The sequence below is a fragment of the Odocoileus virginianus genome, chromosome 24 (assembly GCF_023699985.2).
Source record: "Odocoileus virginianus isolate 20LAN1187 ecotype Illinois chromosome 24, Ovbor_1.2, whole genome shotgun sequence".
Classification (NCBI taxonomy): domain Eukaryota; kingdom Metazoa; phylum Chordata; class Mammalia; order Artiodactyla; family Cervidae; genus Odocoileus; species Odocoileus virginianus.
The window spans coordinates 49333757-49355548 of NC_069697.1; the positions used below are offsets into that span (position 1 = coordinate 49333757).

The window sequence follows — 21792 nt, forward strand, 5'->3', positions numbered from 1 at the left end:
TGCATCCAGGGCCACCTATCCAAAAGTGTTGAATGAAAGTGAATCAATATCAGGCCAAATGAGGTTTGTCTGAGAGCATGAGGAAAGTCTGAGTTGCTGAGTCAGTGAGAAAAGGAGGGTGGGGATTAGAATTAAGATGAGCCACAAATAAAATCTGAGAAACAGATAAGGTTGGAATTAGTTTTAACTTAGGCTAGGAATGGAGAGTTCCAGACAGTGTATCTTCTGTGTCTAGAATAACAGCAGGGAGAAGCAGGTACGTCTGCTCTGGACCTAGCAGGAGCCTTAGGAGCCTCTGTGACTTGTTTTAAGCTGAGTAATTCAAGGGTGGCCGCTCCACCATACCACAAGTAACCAGCCCATTAAATGCAGAAAACCCTTCTTATATTTGGAGGAAATACACTTTCAGTCAGTTTCCTCTGGCAGAGAGAGTTGCCTGGAGTTCAGGGCAAAGCCTCAGAGGAAAGCCTCAGGCATTTCTGACAAATGGGCACTGACCCTCCATCTGTGCTTAATTATCATCATGATTCATGAAGGTCAACACAGGAGCCAGCAAAGAGCACACGACAAGGCCACATTTTAAATGTCTACCAGTTTCTACAAAACCGTCACAGAGCTTTAACCCGGCTGCTCTTATTTTCCTCCAGAAAGACCAACCCATATCCAGGGTTTTTTCAACACATTAGTCAATAACCCAGGAAATTTCTGTGATAGCTATAACTATATGCATCTATTTTATATCTCTTTCTCAATACCTGTTAAACTATCATATTTTACATACATTTATGCAAATAAAATCATGCAGTGCACATACAGATCTTTAGTTTTAAAAATGGAAGTCAGTGGTTTAAAATTTGTGTGTCTGATTAAAAAAACCAACAGAAGAAAAAACAACCCTTAATATAGGAAGGAAGGAAACTACTCTGGAGGCTGCGTTCAGGTAGGCATGAAGCTTAAAGCTGATTCTCCTCTATAAAAGCAGTGGTATTACTCAGCCATGAAAAGGAATGAAACTCATTTGTAGAGATGTAGATGGACCTGGTGGAGAAGGCAATGGCACCCCACTCCAGTACTCTCGCCTGGAAAATCCCATGGACGGAGGAGCCTGGTGGGCTGCAGTCCATGGGGTCGCTAAGAGTCAGACACGACTGAGCGCCTTCACTTTCCCTTTTCACTTTCATGCATTGGAGAAGGAAATGGCAGCCCACTCCAGGGTTCTTGCCTGGAGAATCCCAGGGACGGGGGAGCCCGATGGGCTGCCGTCTATGGGGTCGCACAGAGTCGGACACGACTGAAGCGACTCAGCAGCAGCAGCACATGGACCTAGAGACTGTCAAAAGTAAAGTCAGAAAGAGAAAGACACACACTGCATATTAATACATATATGCTGAATCTAGAAAGACGGTACAGATGAACCTATCTGCCAAGCAGAAATAGACACAGATATAGAAAAAAACTGTATGGACACTAAGCGGGGCAAAGGGGTGATGCGTTAGGAGATCGGGACTGACTCATAAACACTGTGCGCAGGCTAAGTTGCTTAAGTCGTGTACAGCTCTTTAAGAATTTAAAGTGTAGCCCACCAGGCTCCTTAGTCCATGGGATTTTCCAGGCAAGAATACTGGAGCTGGCTGCCATGTCATCAGTAGGTAAGTGACCAAACCTACTGAACAGCACAGGAGACTGCACCCAGTGCTCTATGCTGACCTAGATGGGAAAGAAATGTTTTAAAAACAGATACATGTGCACATAGAGCTAATTGAGTTATCTGTACAGTAGCAACTCACACAACATTGTAAGGCAACTATAATGCCAATAATTGTTTTTAAGTAGTGTTGCTTACTGTAACTAGGGTATATATATACTATAGTATATATACTGAAGCCATGCTGTAGTATTGGCTGATTTGATTTCTTAGCAATTCACATATATGTCACATGTTTATGATGGGTTTTACTTAAAACAAGGAGCTTAAGAAATCCATTAGAGCTTTCAATTTTTTTCTAAAAATTAAATTAGTTACCATAACCCCATGAACTAAGAGGAAGTGGTATTTTTAATCACATTTACAGATGTTCAAGCTGGTTTTAGAAAGGGCAGAGGAAGCAGAGATCAAATTGCCAACATCTGCTGGGTCATCAAAAAAGCAAGAGAGTTCTACAAAAACATCCATTTCTGCTTTATTGACTATGCCAAAGCCTTCGACTGTGTGGATCACAATACACTGTGGAAAATTCTGAGAGATGGGAATACCAGACCACCTGACCTGCCTCTTGAGAAACCTGTATGCAGGTCAGGAAGCAACAGTTAGAACGGGACATGGAACAACAGACTGGTTCCAAATAGGAAAAGGAGTATGTCAAGGCTGTATATTGTCACCCTGCTTATTTAACTTATATGCAGAGTGCATCATGAGAAACGCTGGGCTGGAGGAAGCACAGGCTGGAATCAAGGTTGCTGGGAGAAATATCAGTAACCTCAGATATGCAGATGACAGCACCCTTATGGCAGAAAGTGAAGAGGAACTAAAGAGCCTCTTGATGAAACTGAAAGAGGAGAGTGAAAAAGTTGGCTTAAAGCTCAACATTCAGAGAACTAAGATCATGGCATCTGGTCCTATCACTTCATGGCAAATAGATAAGGAAACAGTGGAAACAGTGGCTGACTTTATTTTTCTCGGATGAGCACCGAAGAATTGATGCTTTTGAACTGTGGTGTTGGAGAAGACTCTTGAGAGTCCCTTGGACTGCAAGGAGATCCAACCAGTTCATCCTGAAGGAGATCAGTCCTGGGTGTTCATTGGAAGGACTGATGCTGAAGCTGAAACTCCAATACTTTGGCCACCTCATGCGAAGAGTTGATTCAATGGAAAAGACCCTGATGTTGGGAGGGATTGGGGGCAGGAGGAGAAGGGGACGACAGAGGATGAGATGGTTGGATGACATCGATGGACATGAGTTTGAGTAAACTCTGGGAGTTGGTGATGGACAGGGAGGCCTGGCGTGCTGCAGTTCATGGGGTCTCAAAGAGTCAGACATGACTGAGAAACTGAACTGAACTGAACTGAACAGATAAGAGAATAAGGAATCAGAGGTACAAAGTGGTTTTTCCAAAGTGTAGTGTCCAGTCAGTGATCACACTGATACCATGACTAGCATCCTTCTGTTAGGCTCACTGTTACCGATTCCATCTTAACATACCAACTTGGAGGCTGCTCTTTCTGCTTCCAAATATACTCTTCAGTTTTATTTATATTTTTATTTTATTTATTTCTATTTTTGTTTATATATTTATTTCTAGTGAACTTACAGATTTCAGTCCTTGAACATATTCTTGTCCGTCTTCTCCATCAGAATTCAAATATTTGTTCTCTGGAATACTAACTGCCAACTACCCTTCAAAGTCTTTAGAAAATTCACTATTATTCCAGCTAATTTACATGTCCTTTCTATAATGTTGTTTAGTATATAGGCTACAGTATGACATTGTCGTTAACAAAAGGGGACTTTGTGAAAACATTTGGCTACTTCAAGTGTTTTTCAAAAAATTTATGTGGTAGGATGTCTGAAGCCCAAGAATTGCACCTTCCCTTCTAGAAATCAATATGGGTTGATTAATCTATGGAGAAGAGCGTGTAGAACAAAGTGATGTGATAAAGTGATGGTCAGTGCTTAGATGCTAGTGTTATATTCAAGACCTTTTTCATTCGGTTGTATAGAATATCAGAATGTTCCTTTATATACTTTATAAATAATAATTCTTTAACTTCTCAATCTAAACCATGCTGTGTCAATTTCAGGAACCCTTATGAACAGTCTATATAATCCTGTAATGTTTCAAAATAGTCCAGAAATAATATATTTAGCAAACTGAGTCACAAATTAAAGCAGTAGATGCTCAGAAACTATTGCCTTCACTATAAATTCTTTTTGATAGCCTATAAATAAAGTATGAGTTGTTCTCCACATCCTACCTATATGGTGAACTATGTTTTCACCTACAGGAATTAATATGTTCCTTAGAGAATAATGGACTAGTCTTTTTGCTCTTAGTTCCCTGTGCCTTATACAGAGGATACAGCAATGTCAAATTAATGTACAATGTTTATGTTTTGGGGACAACTCACCCAATTATATAATAGGAATTTAACGGAATCAAATCTTTTCTTTTCCAACATGTAATAGAATTAAAATTGGAGTCTAATCCTGGGAGGTTATTTTATTCTTCAAAGTGGGCCACCTTTTACATCCTACTGACAGATTTACTCTAACAACTAGACAGCAGAGATATCAATAGAGCATGGGCCACAGAATGTCAGTAACACAAAACTTACTGTAGATGCAAACTAGTACTATAGTTAAAAGGACTCTGAGAATGCTAATAATTGATAACAAGGGTCAAACTAACTACAGATGTTTTTATAATGGGAAAATTAGAAAAAATAATATGAACCAGCACATAGTTATTTATGGTGAATTGGAAATGAATATCCCATGTCAAATTATTCCTCTGATTTATAATACTATACTTTGAGAACTGTGTAAAAGCAGTTATTGTGAGATGCACAGTGGTCCCCGTAAAGATGTGCCTATGTCCTAATTTCCAGGATCTGCAATATATTTTATATGATCCTATAGACTGAATGTTTATATTTCCCCCAGATTCATATGTTGATACCTAATGATAATTGGAGGTGGGTCCTTTGAGAGACAATTAGGCCCTTATGAATGGGATCACTGCTCTTATATTTAAGACCCCAAAAAGCCCCCTTGTCCCTTCCACCATCTGAGGACACATGGAAAGATGGTCGTCTATGAGTCAGGAAGAGGACCCCAACCAGTCACCGAATCTGCTCGCATCTTGATCTTGGACTTCCCAGTCTTCAAAACTGTGAGAACTACATTTTGTTATTTGTAAGTCACCTAGTCTATAATTTTCTGTTACAGCAGCCCTAACAGACTAAGATAAAAATTGGTCCTTGGGAATGGGGTGCTGTTATAGCAAATAACTAAGAATCGAAAATGGCTTTGGAACTGAGTGATGGGTGGAAGCTGGATGAGTTTTGAGGTGCATGCTACAAAAAGGGTACTGCCGTGAAGTGGACTATTAATGGTTATTCTGATGAGAGCCCAGAAAGAAAAGATGAGAACTGTAGAGAAAATCTCAACTTTCCTAGAGAATACTTAAGTAATCCTGAACAGAATGTTGGTAGAAATAGAGGGTAAAGGCTATTCTGATGAGGTCTCAGACAGAAATGAGAACAAGTTTTAGGATAATGTGAAAGAGAAAGTTGCTCAGTCGTGTCTGACTCTGCGACCCCATGGACTATACAGGCCATGGTATTCTTCAGGCCAGAATAGTGGAGTGGGTAGCCTTTCCCTTCTCCAAGGGATCTTCCCAACCCATGGATTGAACCCAGGTCTCCTATATTGCAGGCGGATTCTTTACCAGCTGAGCCACCAGGGAAGCCCCTTTGGACAATCAGTTCAGTCGCTCAGTCATGTCTGACTCTTTGTGACCCCATGAACCACAGCACGCCAGGCCTCCCTGTCCATCACCAACTCCCGGAGTCCACCCAAACCCATGTTCACTGAGTTGGTGATGCCATCCAACTATCTCATCTATCTCATCTATCTCATCCTCTGTTGTCTCCTTCTCCTCCTGCCCCCAAAGCCTCCCAGCATCCGGGTCTTTTCCAATGAGTCAACTCTTCGCATCAGGTGGCCAAAGTATTGGAGTTTCAGCTTCAGCATCAGTCCTTCCAATGAACACCCAGGACTGATCTCCTTTAGCATGGACTGGTTGGATCTCCTTGCAGTCCAAGGGACTCTCAAGAGTCTTCTCCAACACCACAGTTCAAAAGCATCAATTCTTTGGCACTCAGCTTTCTTTATAGTCCAACTCTCACATCCATACATGACCACTGGAAAAACTATAGCCTTGACTAGATGGACCTTTGTTGGCAAAGTAATGTCTCTGCTTTTTAATATGCTGTCTAGGTTGGTCATAACTTTCCTTCCAAGAAGTAAGCGTCTTTTAATTTCATGGCTGCAGTCACCATCTGCAGTGATTTTGGAGCCCAGAAAAATAAAGTCAGCCACTGTTTCCTCTGTATCCATGAAGTGATGGGACCAGATGCCATGATCTTAGTTTTCTGAATGTTGAGCTTTAAGCCAACATTTTCATTCTCCTCTTGCACTTTCATCAAAAAGCTCTTGAGTTCTTCTTCACTTTCTGCATAACAGTGATGTCATCTGCATATCTGAGGTTATTGATATTTCTCCTGGCAATCTTGATTCCAGCTCCTGTTTCTTTCAGCCTAGCGTTTCTCATGATGTACTCTGCATATAAGTTAAATAAGCAGGGTGACAATATAGCCTTGATGTACTCCTTTTCCTATTTGGAACCAGTCTGTTGTTCCATGTTCATTTCTAACTGTTGCTTCCTGACCTGCATACAGGTTTTTCAAGAGGCCGGTCAGGTGGTCTGGTATTCCCATCTCTTTCAGAATTTTCCACAGTTTATTGTGATCCATACAGTCAAAGGTTTGGGCATAGTCAATAAAGGAGAAATAGATGTTTTTCTGGAACTCTCTTGTTTTTTCGATGATCCAGCAGATGTTGGCAATTTGATCTGTGGTTCCTCTGACTTTTCTAAATCCAGCCTGAACATCCAGTACTTATTAAACAGAGTAATAACAACCAACTAATGCTACCAGCATTTTTTCTCCATATCTCTTGTCCCAGAACCTCAACTGCATTGTGTGTATTTTCTTTCAAGGTAGCATAGATAGAAATTTTACCAAATATTTTGCCATTGCTTAACTGAAGTTGTCATTTTTCTAGCCTCTTCTAAAAGGGTCCTCACCACCTGCTGCTGCTGCTAAGTTGCTTCAGTCATGTCCGACTCTGTGTGACCCCATAGACAGCAGCCCACCAGGCTCCCCCGTCCCTGGGATTCTCCAGGCAAGAACCCTGGAGTGGATTGCCATTTCCTTTTCCAATGCATGAACGTGAAAAGTGAAAGGGAAGTTGCTCGGTCGTGTCCGACTCTTAGTGACCCTATGGACTGCAGCCCACCAGGCTCCTCCATCCATGGGATTTTCCAGGCAAGAGTACTGGAGTGGGGCGCCATTGCCTTCTCTGTCACCACCTGCTGCCTTTCCCTAAAGCCAATGTCACATATTTTAAGATTTTGTTTCATTAAACATTTGACCTCAGATTTTGTGGTTTTATCAGACAAATCCAGTATCTTAGGGCTGAAAACAACAGATATTTATTTATTTATTTATTTATTTATTTCTTGTTTATGCTACTTGAAGGTATGGACTAACTATCACTCTGCTGGTCTGTGGTGGCTTTGACTGACCTTCAATCCATGTGCTCAGTCAATAAGTCATGACTGACTTCTTGTGACCCCATGGGCTGTAGCCTGCTGGGCTCCTTTGTTCATGAAATTTTCCAGACAAGAATACTGGAGTGGGTTGTCATTTCCTACACAAAGGGATCTTCCTGACCCATGGATTGAACCCGCATCTCTTGCATCTCCTGCACTGGTAGGCAGATCTTTTATCACTGAACCAACCGGGAGGTCCTAGCTGACTTTCAAACATACTTCCTATTTGTAGGGCTCCAAACTACAGGGACATGTTCTCAGATTGGAAATTAAAGACTATGAAGTCAAAACATGCAAAGACATTTTGGACATGTGTTTGCTCACTCTTGGACATCACTGGTTTATATTTCATTGAGAAAACAAGTCTAGCGTCAGGGGGGACAAAGTATACTTGCCTTGCAGAGAAACATGACAAGGATGTGGAGGGAAATAATAATTATAATCAAAAAGTAAAATTACCCATTTGATTCACTCATAAGTGTATAGTTGAAGAAGCAACTCATGATGAGTTTCCTAAGAGTTTCACAGCCCTTCCTTTTGAAGTGTAAATCCTGGCTACCGTTGTCTTCAAGCCACTGGATGGTAACTTTTCTGCGGGCTCCAGCTACTGTTTCCTCTTCCTATTTTGGCACAACTACCAAATTAACAACTTTCTCCTTAAGTCTTTGGGGAAGCACACAGCTGGAATGAATGGAAGGCAGAAAACTCAGGCAAGTGACGCAAACAAAGCAAGTATTAGAACAGATAAAGCTCAGGAGGGGGGAGAGGGTGTTGGTGTGAACACTTCAATGAGTGGAGATTAACGTGACCGCTGTGAGTGTCTAGCTCCGAACTCTGTAAGAGCCTCGTTCAAAACAAATGCTGCAATGGTTATCCTACCCAAAGCAGTCTATAGATTCAACGCAATCCCTATCAAGCTACCAACGGTGTTTTTCACAGAACTAGAACAAATAATTTCACAATTTGTATGGAAATACAAAAAACCTCGAATAGCCAAAGTAATCTTGAGAAAGAAGAATGGAACTGGAGGAATCAACCTGCCTGACTTCAGACTATACTACAAAGCCACAGTCATCAAGACAGTATGGTACTGGCACAAAGACAGCCATATATATCATTGGAACAGAATAGAAAGCCCAGAGATAAATCCACCAACCTATGGTCACCTTATCTTCGACAAAGGAGGCAAGGATATACAATGAAAAAAAGACAACCTCTTTAACAAGTGGTGCTGGGAAAACTGGTCAACCTGTAAAAGAATGAAACTAGAACACTTTCTAACACCATACACAAAAATAAACTCAAAATGGATTAAAGATCTAAATGTAAGACCAGAAACTATAAAACTCCTAGAGGAGAACATAGGCAAAACACTCTCCGACATAAATCACAGCAGGATCCTCTATGACCCACATCCCAGAATATTAGAAACAAAAGCAAAAATAAACAAATGGGACCTAATGAAACTTAAAAGCTTTTGCACAACAAAGGAAACTATAAGCAAGGTGAAAAGACAGCCCTCAGATTGGGAGAAAATAATAGCAAATGAAGCAACAGACAAAGGATTAATTTCAAAAATATACAAGCAACTCCTCCAGCTCAACTCCAGAAAAATAAATGACCCAATCAAAAAATGGGCCAAAGAACTAAACAGACATTTCTCCAAGGAAGACATACAGATGGCAAAAAAACACATGAAAAGATGCTCAACATCACTCATTATCAGAGAAATGCAAATGAAAACCACAATGAGGTACCATTACACGCCAGTCAGGATGGCTGCTATCTAAAAGTCTACAAGCAATAAATGCTGGAGAGGGTGTGGAGAAAAGGGAACCCTCTTACACGGTTGGTGGGAATGCAAACTAGTACAGCCACTATGGAAAACAGTGTGGAGATTTCTTAAAAAGCTGAAAATAGAACTGCCATATGACCCAACAATTCCACTTCTGGGCATACACACCGAGGAAACCAGATCTGAAAGAGACACGTGCACCCCAATGTTAATCACAGCACTGTTTATAATAGCCAGGACATGGAAGCAACCTAGATGCCCATCAGCAGATGAATGGATAAGGAAGCTGTGGTACATATACACCATGGAATATTACTCAGCCATTAAAAAGAATTCATTTGAATCAGTTCTAATGAGATGGATGAAACTGGAGCCCATTATACAGAGCGAAGTAAGCCAGAAAGATAAAGACCATTATAGTATACTAAAACATATATATGGAATTTAGAAAGATGGTAACGATAACACTATATGCAAAACAGAAAAAGAGACTCAGATGTATAGAACAGACTTGTGGACTCTGTGGGAGAAGGCGAGGGTGGGATGTTTCAAGAGAACAGCATCAAAATATGTATATTATCTAGGGTGAAACAGATCACCAGCCCAGGTTGGATGCATGAGACAAGTGCTTGGGCCTGGTGCACTGGGAAGACTCAGAGGGATTGGGTGGAGAGGGAGGTGGGAGGGGGGACCGGGATGGGGAATACATGTAAACCCATGGCTAATTCATGTCAATGTATGACAAAAACCACTGCAACATTGTAAAGTAATTAGCCTCCAACTAATAAAAATAAATGAAAAAACAAAAAACTAATGCTGCTGGTGGACTTAACAGATAGTTGACATGGTTGAATTACAGTTTCATTTTCTGCAAAATGGATGTAATAGGTACTAAACTAAATTCTGGGAAATTTTAGCTTGAAGTTTCAATTATCTTAGTGATGCTTACTTGTGGCAAAACCAGGCACAGTAAATGTTATAGGTAGTTGGTAATCAGCTAATGTAATTTATATCTAAACAAAATGTGTGGGATTGTCTCTTTGTATCTCTTTGCAACTTACACGAGAACCTCATAATCTCATTTATGCATAACTAAAAAAAGTCATAAAACAAGCAAAAAAGAAACTTTAGAAATGGAGTTACGACCTTTCAATAAAATATAGCTTCCAATTTCACTATATAATCTTAATCTTTATATTAAAATTAAAATATTTTTCAAAGTAGGTACAAAACCCCAACCAGGACAAATAATTAAATGTACAATATCAACTTAAAGTATTTCATGTATCAAGATATTATAATAGCATTATCCAAAATTTGAATAATTAAATAATTTTTTCTACAATCCTCACCCTTCTACTGTGGCCTGTGTATTTTTTATGTATCATTTTTGTCACATATTTTGAATTTTGCCAAAACATGAGCTTTTCATTAAAGATTATATAATAGTTCCCATTTTATTGTTATAATTTTCATAATTATTACTTAACATATGATAATAGTTTATCGAGTACATGCTGCTCCTTTTGTCACTAAGCCACGTACGACTCTGGAGAAGGAAATGGCAGCCCACTCCAGGGTCTTGCCTGGAGAATCCCAGGGACGGGGGAGCCTGGTGGGCTGCCGTCTATGGGGTCGCACAGAGTCGGACACGACTGAAGCGACTCAGCAGCAGTAGCAGCAGGGAAGACTCTTCGTGACCCCACGGACTGCGGCCCTCCAGGCTTCTCTGTCTATCAAGTGCATGGCCGTAATACATTCACCCACTTGCCAGATCTGGGCCTTAGGTTGTCTTCAGTGTTCCCATCAACGTGATGACTCGAGGGACATAAGGAGCAGGGGTCATAAAATCATGAGACTGCAATTGACAGAGTGATATGTCATAGACGGAACTGAATATGTTTACGATTCCAAAAAAGAGCAATGATTCCCCAGTAGCTTCAGCCATTCAGAGTCAGTGGACCAGGGAAGCTTACTGTAGTGAGATGGAAGCCCATGTTACTGGATGCCTCTGCCGGGCTGAGTCGCCTTGCTGTGGTACTATTTCCTAATCCTGATCCAACAGTATTGTAGTTCACAGAAACTTCTAGGGGATTCCAGTGTACTTCTGCATCTTATCATTGGTATCAGGTGATCTTATGGACTCTTTTTTCTTACTTGATTTTTTTTTCTTACTCAATTTTTTTAAATGAGCTTTTTAATAGAAAAATGGGAAAGGTATTCTCTGGCCCTGTAGTCTTCTTAGAAAATACTCAGGATCTTTTTTTTTTTTTTTCAATTTCCATTCCCTAATGCCAGTTAATAAGCTTCTTTTCAAATTGAGGGAAGAAAGAAAATACCAGAAAATCTTTGAAGACTAAATGCAATATGTGATACTCAAAATCTCTTAGATGTAATTCCATTTATCTCAACGAGAGAATGTCACTAAATACAAGAGGTGAGAAAGATAATATGAATGGCTTTCCAACTATGCTCCAAGAAATTCTAAGCATTTTAAGAGGAATCTCAGGGGTCATTTCAGGGAAGAAGTCAGGGAATGGTACTAGGTAGAGGTCAGGATCTCTATGACTCTTGGATACTAGAATTCTGAGTAAGATCTTGTTTCTAGAAAGTTTTCTGTAGCTTTAAAAACTGTGAGGAGATGGAGGGAACAGAATAAAACCACACATTTATTCTCATCCTCCTTGATTATGGTACCATACATTATTTTTCCTAAGCTATGGCTCAGGGAAAAAAGACTACAAGCATACTAAAAGGTTAAAAAAAGATCAGATAAATTTTTCTCTAAACATAAAAACATTGAAAAGCTTAGGCTGACTGCTCTTATTCAGACAGAATTAATTACATACTGTTAATGCTATTGGATAGTGATTCTGCTAATAATTACTATAGATCCTTATTGAATGCTTAATGACCAAGTTTGAAAGATAGTCACTGTTAAAATTTTCATTTTACAGTGGAAGAATATAAGAAATTAAATGGTACATCTATAAAATAGTGGAATAAGAGCTTGAATTCAGGGAGTTTTGGTTGCAGAAACAGAGTATTTAATTTTTTTTTCTCTGTACTACACAGCTATATGCTAATTCAAAAGTGGTAAAAATACTTATTTCCAAGACATTCATTTCTCTTTCACTTTTGTACATTCAAGAATATTTATTGAATACCTTACTGTATTCTGAGAATTAAGTCAAATAAGATAGATAGAGCTTCTGTCCTCAAGAACAGGAAGCATACCAAGTAAATTTAATATATATGGTGTTATGTGATATGCTTGTTATGATGAAGGTATGCAGAGGGATTTAGAATTGGAGCAACATCAGACCTCAAGGATAGGGGAGCTGATGTTTCTATGTATCTTACATTCTGGGCTTCCCTGGTGGTTCAGGCTATAAAGAGCCTGCCTGCAATGCAGGAGACCTGGGTTCGATCCCTGGGTCAGGAAGATCCCCTGGAGAAGGGAATAGCTCCCCACTCCAGAATTCTTGCCTGGAGAATACCACGGATAGAAGAGCCTGGTGGGCTACAGTCCATGAGGTTGCAAAGAGTCAGACATGACTAAGTGACTGAGAATACACACACACATACATCTTACATTCTGGACAAGAATTAGTCAGATGGAGGAAGGCAGTGGTGAAGGACACTTCGGCTGAAGGAAACAGCATGTGGGATGTGGAATAGTAAAACACCATGATGCTCAAGAACCACAGACAATCACATTTACTGCAGCAACACTCGCAGGCGTGTTAGAGGAAGAACCTGGACCAGTGATTTTCAAACATTAGTGGCATCAGAATTGCTTAGAAGACTTACTAAGCTATAGTGGGCTGCGTCTCACTTCCAGAGCTTCATTCAGTAAATCTGAGGTGGTACCCAGAATCTGCAGTTTCAACAAGATAAAGGTTACGATTATGCTGCTCAACTGGGGAACACACTATGAGAACTACTAGGCAAGATCTATAAGCAGGAGCCAACTTTTTCTATCTAAGTTGATTAAAATTTAACTAGCAGGAAAAAAAATACCATTAGGAAAAAAAAGATATGAAAAGCTTATATAAAATAGAAATAGAAGTACCTGTGACAACTCACAACTCAAGTTAACAGATAGGGGGATATATTTACGTTTGTTTAATAAAGCTGTTTTAGCATTTTTGTAAAATTTTTAAAAGAAAAAATAGGATATACTCACTAAATAATATTTAAGCATTTCAAAAATATACAGCCACTTTCCAAAGTCACCTGCTATTAATAGTTTTTCAGGTATGCTTTTTTATTTGTATTTGTATGAAAATACAAATATATAAACCTAAGTTGTTATGTGTATACACTTTAAAATAAATGTAATCATATGTTTTGCCTTACAGCTTATTGTTACTATGTTTTTATACTTTTAACAGTATTTTATATCAGTGCATATGGATCGCCCTCATTGTTTTTACAGTTATGTAGTACTTTATTACGAATGTGCAGCAATTAACCCATTTTCCTAGTAACTTTCAGGTTGCCACAGTCATAAATGATTCTGCCTTGGACATGCTGTATACGTGTCTTGCAAAGCTATGCAAGTGCTTATAAGAGAGACATCTTTGGAACTGCTGGGTTCATGACTTTTCATAAATGATGTCATCTCTACTGCTTAGTTTCCTAGGGCAAGGGTAACAAATCACTACAAACTTTGTGACTTAAGGCAACGGCTATTTATTCTCACACTTCACAAGGTGTCAGCAGGACTGCACTCCTTAACAAGGCTCTAGGAGAGAATTTGCTCCATGCTTTTTCTAGTTGCTGGTGACAGTCAGCAGTCTCTGGCTTGTGGCTACATCACTTTCTGCTCTGCCTCATTTTCATATCAGTGCCTTTTTCTATGCTTTCCCTTCTGTGAGTCTGTCTCTAAACTCCCTTTGTCTCTCATAAGAATTTTGCATTTGGGGACCACCTGGATAATTCAGGATAAACTTCTCTCTCAAGATTCTTACTTTATTCACCTCTTTTGCCATAGACTGGGTGGCTTTCTGGAGGCTTGAAAATCCAAGGTTAAGGTGCTAGCAAATGCAGCGTCTGCTGAGAACCAGCTTCCTGGTTCATGGGTGGCCATTTTCACATGTCCTCACTTGGTAGAAGAGGAAAGGAAGCTCTCTTGGACCGCATTCATAAGGGCAATAATCCCATTCATGAGAGTTTCACCCTCATGATCTAATTGCTTTCCAAAGGCCCCACCTCAAAATTGATCACACTGGGGATTATGTAACAGCTTATGAATCTGGGCATGGGGGAAAACAGTTTTCGGCCTGTAGCATTCCATTTCTGACCTTCTAAAATTCACGTCCTTTGCTCACATGAAATACATCCATTCCATCCCAATAGTCTCAAATATCTTAACTCATTCTAGATTCAACTCAAATTCTGAAGTCCGAAGTCTCATATCATCCAAAACAGACATGGGTGAGACTTAAGGTATGATTCATTCTGAGACAAATTCCTCTCCATCTGGGAACCTGTGAAATCTTCCAAACTATAATAGTGAGACAGACGTGGGATAGACATTCCTATTCCAAAAGGGAAAGATGAGAAAGTAGAAAGCTACAGGTCTCAACATTAGACCTTAAGGATCAAGAATGATCTTTGACTGGATACTCGGCCTTCTGGACCCACTGGCTGTGGTCTCACTCATGAGCTCTCATGGGCTAGAGTTCCTTGGCTAAGAAACTATGCCAAAGCCTTTGACTGTGTGGATCACAATAAACTGTGGAAAATTCTGAAAGAGATGGGAATATCAGACCACCTGGCCTGCCTCTTGAGAAACCTGTATGCAGGTGAAGCAACAGTTAGAAATGGACATGGAACAACAGACCTGTTCCAAATAGGAAAATGAGTATGTCAAGGCTGTATATTGTCACCCTGCTTATTTAACTTATATGAAGAGAACATCATGAGAAAAGCTGGGCTGGAGGAAGCACAAGCTGGAAGCAAGATTGCTGGAAGAAATATCAGTAACCTCAGATATGCAGATGACACCACCCTTATGGCAGAAAGTGAAGAGGAACTAAAAAGCCTCTTGATGAAAGTGAAAGAGGAGAGAGAAAAAGTTGGCTTAAAGTTCAACATTCAGAAAACAAAGATCATGGCATCCAGTCCCATCACTTCATGGCAAATAGATGGGGAAACAGTGGAAACAGTGGCAGACTTTATTTTGGGGGGCTCCAAAATCACTGCAGATGGTGATTGCAGCCATGAAATTAAAAGACGCTTACTCCTTGGAAGGAAAGTTATGACCAACCTAGATAGCATGTTAAAAAGCAGAGACATTACTTTGTAAACAAAGGTCCGTCTAGTCAAGGCTATGGTTTTTCCAGTGGTCATGTATGGATGTGAGAGTTGGACCATAAAGAAAGCTGAGCACCGAAGAATTGATGCTTTTGAACTGTGGTGTTGGAGAAGACTTGAGAGCCCTTGGACTGCAAGGAGATCCAACCAGTCCATCCTAAAGATGAGTCCTGGGTGTTCATTGGAAGGACTGATGTTGAAGCTGAAACTCCAATACTTTGGCCACCTGATGCGAAGAGCTGACTCATAGGAAGAGACCATGATGCTGGGAAAGATTGAGGGCAGGAGGAGAAGGGGACGACAGAGGATGAGATGGTTGGATGGCATCACCGACTCAATGGACAAGGGTTTGGGTGGACTCTGGGAGTTGGTGATGGACAGGGAGGCCTGGCGTGCTGCAGTTCATGGGGTCACAAAGAGTCAGACACGACTGAGATACTGAACTGAACTGAACTGAGAGGAGGCAGTGAAGTCATGATACACTTCATCTGTTCGCAACGGATAAAAAGGGAAAAGGGCCAAGCCATGTCTTATAGGACTTGAACGATTGAAAGACACATTTCTCCCCAACTTTAGCTTGTTAAAATATTTTCAAGTGAAGACACTCACTCAGGACAAAGACTAAATCAAAAGGTTACTAAAGCAAGGAAAAGACTGAACCAACAGTCTGGTCTTAGTACCTTTTCTTAGAATCTCTTACAGGCTTAAGCTAAACAGCAGTAAATTCTTTCCGTTTGTAACATATTTGGGAATGGGGGTAGAGAAGAGATCAATGGTGTGATCCCTCAAGCTCTAATAATCTCAATTTTTTTTCTATAATGCAGTAAATTTAGAGCCTCATAAAGAACTAAAAATATTACTACTTGCACTAACTGAAATCAACTAATTTAAAAAATATTCCTCAAAGGATTATACTATAAAATGTGCTACCAGCTTGGATAGAAAATAACAGTGACTGTTGGAAATGTCAAATGACCAAGTGATTAAAATAACTCCAGTATATATAACTTATTTTTGTCAGGTACAGGATATAATACTATGGAAAATACGAATACATATAATAAATGTCACGAAAGTGTTGCAACCCTATGAGCAAGTGCCATTCATGCTGGTTCTTAGCTTGCTTATTTGTAAAAAGCCAGAAGATTTAAGTGCTCTCTGAGGTCCCTCTCAGCTCATTATTTGATTCTATGATACTAGAACACACAGTTCTATTTTATAGACTTTCTTAACACATAAACTACACACATTTCTTTCTCTGGGGGGAAAAAAATCTACTGCTGTTAAAACATAAGTAATGAACAGATAGACATTATTTGAGCAAGTTTTCCAAGATTCTAAAAAACTATGGGCTGAATGAGAAAAGTTCCTTCAGAAGAGTCATTTGAAGAAATTCCACTACATACACAGACACAGTTGTATGTCTAATTAAACACAGGGACTACTAGAGACCATGTACTAGTTCCTTAAGTGTGCTTAGGATTTTATTCAATGCCCAAATCACACTTGAGTTCCTATAAAAGTTATTGTACAAGATCCTCAGAGGAACTGGTAGATGTTCAAATACTTTTTCATTTATCAAGATAAAATACTGAAGCATATTTTCACATTCTTTTATACATTCCCATAAAAGTGGGACAATTTGCTTCAAAATTGGAAGGACTGATACAGAGGCTGAAACTCCAGTACTTCGGCCACCTGATGCAAAGAGTTGACTTATTGAAAAAGACCCTGATGCTGGGAGGGGTTGCGGGCAGGAGGAGAAGGGGACGACAGAGGATGAGATGGCTGGATGGCATCAGAAACTCGATGACATGAGTTTGAGTAAACTCCGGGAGTTGGTGATGGACAGGGAGGCGTGGTGTGCTGCGATTCATGGGGTCACAAAGAGTTGGACACGACTGACTGAACTGAACTGAACTGAACTGATGCCAGCAACTCACTTGATTTGCCGAAAACAGCAAATCATGAAAACAGCACCTTGCATGTTATATATTTAAAGTGTTTTAAAGAATGATGTGATATTTCAATTCACACACTATATATTTTGGTTCCCACATTTGCCAAATTTTTGGCTTTTAAATTAAAAAAAAAGTTATACTGTACAACTACCATTTGGGAATCATGTCAATCATATATTGATCGATAAAATATCATGTTCAATAGAATTTAAATTGTCACTAAAGATATCATTAATAATGTATGAGCTGACTATTTACAAACATGCCAAAAGGTATTCCTCTTGTCAAACTTACATATAAATTTTATGACACTGACATTGTGGGGATGTTAAGTGCAGCCATTTCTTATAAAAGATCAATAAAATCTAGCTGAAATGGGAGGCAGAGCTGAAAGCGATCCCTCTCATAACGTTTTATGACACTGTCAAGATTCGCTATGAAGATCCTCTCTAAGGAAGCCTCTCTGTAAAGCTCTACAGAATTCGTGATTTCAAGCCTTTGTATTTAGAATCAGATGTCATTGCTATCTGATATTCCCTGAACACTGATAATGACGGTGGTGCTGACTGGAACAAAAATGAACCCAAAGTTAAATATAACTTAGATGAGAGCCTCTGAAGCCAGTGAAAAGAAATCAATTGGTTCACTGCTTGCCACTTCTAGAAGGTCACCAGAAAGAAGCATCATCCCAAATGCAGAGAAAAGAAAAACTCCTCTTTCTTTTCCTTCTTTCCTTACTGTGCTAATCAAGACTGTGAATCCCATAAAAACACACAAACCAAAGCGGATCCCTGAGAAGTGATGACACCCTCGTACTGTACCAAACTGCAAAGAGTGAAACTCTGGGAAACATTTCGCCTTTGCACACTGGGTTCTTCTTCCGCCCCCTTAGCTTTCTCCATAGCACCTGTAGGCTCCCTTCTTTCAGGTTTGGCCGCCAACTGGGCAAGGAAGATACCAATAAGTGCAAGCATCATTTTTTTTTTTTTTTTTTTTGGCTGTACTGAGTCTTGATTGCTGCCTGGAGTTTTTTTTTGTTGAGGTGAGTGAGGACTACTCTCTAGTTGCGGTGTTCAGGCTTTTCATTGCAGTGGCTTCTCCTGTTGCAGAACACAGACCCTAGGGTGCTGAGGCTTCAGTAGTTGTGGCTCCTGGGCTCTACAACACAGGCTCCACACCTGTGGCGCGCCAACCCAGCTGCTGTGAGGCATTGGGGGATCTTCCCAGATCAGGGATCGAACCTGTGTCTCTTGCACTGGCAGGACAAATTCTTCACGGAGTGATCAGGGAAGCCCTCAAGCATCATCTTGATCCTAATTTTAATTTCTCTACCTTTAAATTATTTTATTAGTTTAATTTTGTTTCCACCTGGCCTTTTCACCTTACATCCTATAGCATCAACCCATTCTCCCAAACCAGAGATTATCCTGCCTGATCAGGGACCATTTTGTTCCAGGTTCGTTCTTTGCTGCAGGTTGGATGAAGAGCTCTCACTTCCTTGTCCTAAGGCCTCCTTTATCATCCTTCTTGCTCCACAAGAACACAATGCTTTTTCTGATTTTTTGTTGGCCAATCCCACACATCCCAGCCTGATGGAAAGCAAGGAAAGCAGGTGAGATAGGACCCAGAGGCTGCTATGCTTTCTGCCCTGTTCACAAGAATGCGGACATTCCAAACCTGGGGACTACAGGAAGAGGATGTCTATCTTTGGCTGCCATGGGAAACCGTCGAAAACAGACTTGTCTTCCAGTTGGGTGCAAAAGGCATCCTTCTTGTTTTCTCCTGTGATTCATTTACTTATCACTGTTAATGAAGTCTCTCATTTTCTCAAACAATTTTTTTTGATGTGGGCCATTTTTAAAAAGGTCTTTGTGTACAATCTTGCTTCTGTTTCCTATGTTTTGGCTTTTTGGCCACAAAGCATGTGGGATGTTTGCTCTCTGACCAGGGATCGAAACTGTACCCATAGGTAGCCCCTGCACTGGACTTAACCACTGGACTGCCTGGAAAGTCCCATTGAGTCTCTCTGGTCTGTCTATGGGGTTTGGCTCCAATCATTTTCACACCTTATTTTTAATTTCTGTCTTTTCTTTAGCCTACAAAACATTTATCTCCTCAAGCCTAAAAATAGCAAGAAAATATAACCTTCTCTAGAGCTTCTTTTTCATTTGTGCTGTGCCTATATTTCTTGCATCTTCACGTCAAAACCACACAACGGCTGCTTTCTTTGTAACCTCTCTTTCTTACCACCTAATCCTATTTCCTTGCTAAAATCTGACCTTCTCTTGAAAGTGTCACTGAATAAACTTTCTCCTCAAGATGAGCAATGACTTCCTAATCTCCAAAGCTACTGAGCATGATCTCATTAAAATTGTATAAAATCTTCAGCAACTATTTCATTGGATCTTGTCCTTGAGACTCTGGCTTCTATCTCACTATATCCCTAGACCCTTTCTTCCATGACTGCTTTTCCTCTTCAGGTCCAACAGACATTCTCATAAACATGATCTTGTTGATTCTCTTCTCTCTTTATAGACGCTTCATAATATTCTCTACCTTTACAAATTCAGCTAACTTTTTTATCCTTGATGTGCTCCAATTCTCCACGTGTTCAGTCAGTAAGTCCTGCCCAGCTCTTTGTGACACCGTAGACCGCAGCACTCGTAGACCGCGGCACACCGCGGCTCCCTGTCCTCCACTCTCTACCGGAGTTCGTTCAAGTCCATGCCCACAGTCTGTGATGCCGCCCAACTGTCTCACCCTCTGTCGCCCTTCTCTCCTTTTGCCTTCAATCTTGCCCAGAGTCCCCTGTGTCCGTCCTTTTCCTAAGTTATAGTTCTTCATTTCTTACTGCCTACTGCGTGTGTGCTCAGCTGCTTCAGTCATGTCTGAATCTTTGCAACCCCATCGACTGGAGCCCGCCAGGCTCCTCTGTCCACGGGATTCCCCAGGCAAGATTTCTGGAGTGGGCCGCCATGCCTGCCTGCAGGAGATCTTCCAGACCCAGGGATCGAACCCTCGGCGCGTAAGTCTCCTGAATTGGCAGGTGAGTTCTTCACCACTGGGCTCCCCTGCTGGCTCAGAGCATCCCTGATAGCTCAGTTGGTAAAAAATCCTCCTGCAATGCAGGAAACCCTGGTTCGATTCCAGGGTCGGGAAGATCTGCTGGTGAAGGGAAAGGCTACCCACTCCAGTATTCTGGCCTGGAGAATTCCATGGACTGTGTGGGCCATGAGGTTGCAAAGAGTTGGACATGACTGAGCGACTTTCACTTTCTTAGGAAGCCCTACTGCTTCCTAGACATTTTCAGAAGACGCCCTACTGAAATGTTAACTGCCCCAAGTTTTTTAACTGTAATAAGAGCCAGTCCCTAGGCTGAAAGATCCTGAGTCCTTTCTTCCCCTTTCTTTCATGCCTGTTTTTTCTTTAATAGCTCTTGAATATGTCTTTTATTTCCATTTCTCTTTCTGACCACCTTGGTTCACACCTTTTTTCCCTTCACACAGTCCCCTAAGGAAGTCTCTCAACTTAATTTCCCATCTTCGCCTCCCACACCTCTCCACACATCCAGCTGCTCTTCAGAATTAATCTCCCCAAAGTACTCTTCATACACAATATCAAGTATACTTCAATAAAAATAATTTAAAGAAAATTAATAAAATAGTAGTCAATTAAAAAAAATACTTCTCAGACTTGGTTACTCCATCACTCAAAAATTTCAATGGAATCCCACAGCATGAAACCAAGGCATTACACAAGTTGACTACATTAAATTTGTCTTGCTCATTTTTACCACTCTATTTGTTTTAAATTGCAAAATACTATATCAGAAAAGTAGGAATTACATGTAAATGATCAGGTAGACTTGAGAAATTCTTTACTAAATGATGTATTTATTTCACAATTTCTGGAAGTCTCTTTATTAACATATTCACTATGCTAATAGGCATTTCAATTTGTTTAATTGTGGAATGAAGAACTCCCAGACTTTCATACAGGAAGCTTTTTTCCAAGAAATCCACTTTCTCTACCTTTACCCAACCCTCCTGCATTGTCACATGATGAAATCACACACATCCTTCCACACAAATAAACAGTGCCTTTTAAAATAAAATCATAAAATTGTTTCTGAGAAAGAAAAATCAGCCTAAATTTTCAAATAAAGCTATTTGACTATAGCATACTATATTTTGATTTTGAAATTACTCATCTTTCTACCACCGGGGACTATAAGTATCTTGAGGCCATGAACCATGAATAAGTTACATTCTCTGTAATGCCTATACCAGGAACTTCTGCTGAATATTGCAGGATATG

At 40.2% G+C, this 21792-nt stretch overlaps 1 protein-coding gene across 6 annotated transcripts in view; it reads right to left on the reverse strand.

Moving 5' to 3' along the window:
* Positions 1-21792, reverse strand: part of SLC16A7 (solute carrier family 16 member 7) — a 182296-nt gene that overhangs the window by 66312 nt on the left and 94192 nt on the right. Inside the window, exon 3 of one of the 6 annotated variants that reach the window (XM_070454686.1) lies at positions 13004-13070. The exons of the other annotated variants lie outside the window; for them this stretch is intronic. The gene's annotated coding sequence lies outside the window, so the exon portion shown is untranslated. The remainder of the gene's footprint in view (positions 1-13003; positions 13071-21792) is intronic. 6 annotated transcript variants of the gene reach the window in all.